This window comes from Pundamilia nyererei, unplaced genomic scaffold (genome assembly GCF_000239375.1).
Source record: "Pundamilia nyererei isolate P.nyererei 1_Seehausen unplaced genomic scaffold, PunNye1.0 scaffold00038, whole genome shotgun sequence".
In the NCBI taxonomy this organism is placed as follows: domain Eukaryota; kingdom Metazoa; phylum Chordata; class Actinopteri; order Cichliformes; family Cichlidae; genus Pundamilia; species Pundamilia nyererei.
Window position 1 is genome coordinate 206,119 of NW_005187439.1, and position 1,400 is coordinate 207,518.

Genomic DNA, 1,400 nt, shown 5'->3' on the forward strand with positions numbered 1-1,400 from the left:
TCTGTTCTCCTCAGTGAAATCAGAAGGTTTGACCAACAGCAGCAGAACGTTTGGTCCAGGAGGACAGAGACTCACACAGCTCTTCATCTCCTCTCTCAGTCTCTCCACAGACAGACTGAACATGTCGGGAGTTTTCACCACTGTTACTGGTTTTTCTTTCCACGCTCCACGAGCAAACTCACACTTTGTGTTTAGAGAAAACTTTTTGAAAAGAAAAGAATTTTCCTTTGTGATGAAGTTTCCAAGTGTCGTCTTTTCTTCCTCACTTTTCCCAAACAGCACAATCCTGAGTCCACGAGCTGCCAAACAAGAAATGAAAGTAATTGATTGATCTATACATAAAAATACAATCATACATATTTTACTTCATTTTGAAATTTTTTATTTAGAGACTATTTACTTATACTTGGTTCCCAACAGTTTCTATTGGTTTGTTAACCTCTGTGGTCAAGTCTCCTGTTTTCTTTTCACATGCTTTGACTTGGACAATATCACAACATACACTAATATACTAATGTATGCATGCAGCTACATAAATTTATATTTATTTTTACTGTTTTAATTCTCTGTCAGTGACACGTGGACGAACCAACACTGATGGCAAAATCATCACATTTGTATTTGTGACGTCTTCATTTTAAAAGAATGTAACAGAGTGTAGCAGTCAGTGTTTAACATGAAGGAAACCAGATGATGGAAAAAACAACCACAACTTCAGTTGTTTTTCAGAGCTCTGAATGTATTTCTCTTACAGATACAAAAAGCTCAACACTCTCACCAGCAGCACATCCCAGCCCACGAAAAACCCACCGATCATACCACCAATAAAATTTAAGAGATTGACCCCCACACACTCCAGCAACAAGTAAACGTATACAGTGAAATACTGCACTTGAACACATCCCACATACGTGTGACTGCAAAACAAACCTCAGTTAAATAATATACAAACTAAATAAATCAAATCAAGCTGAAGATGCAGCCCACGCCCTGAATATTTGAAATACATGAAAGAATTATAATTATTTAAAATAATTGTTAGAATTCTGATTCTACCCTTTTCAAGCAGCACTTTTGTTGACACTTTAACATTTCCACATTTTAGTGAGTAAGTCAGTGTCTGTAATGCTGTGGCCTAACATGCTTATCGAGCTTAACCGTGGTATAAATACATGTGATCACAATCTGTCTCTGATCAGAAAAATGTTTTCTTATGTTTTCCTGAACTCACCAGCAGCTCGAGCAGGATCCATGTTTGCAGGCACTGACAGCTGATGTTTCAGGGTTTGATGAGAACCATCTGCTCCAGTTTCAGATAAATCACAGCTCACATGTTCTCCATTGTTTTCTTTCACAATCTGACCTAAACGTGTCCACAGTTCCAGAGGTTCAAGGTTCTT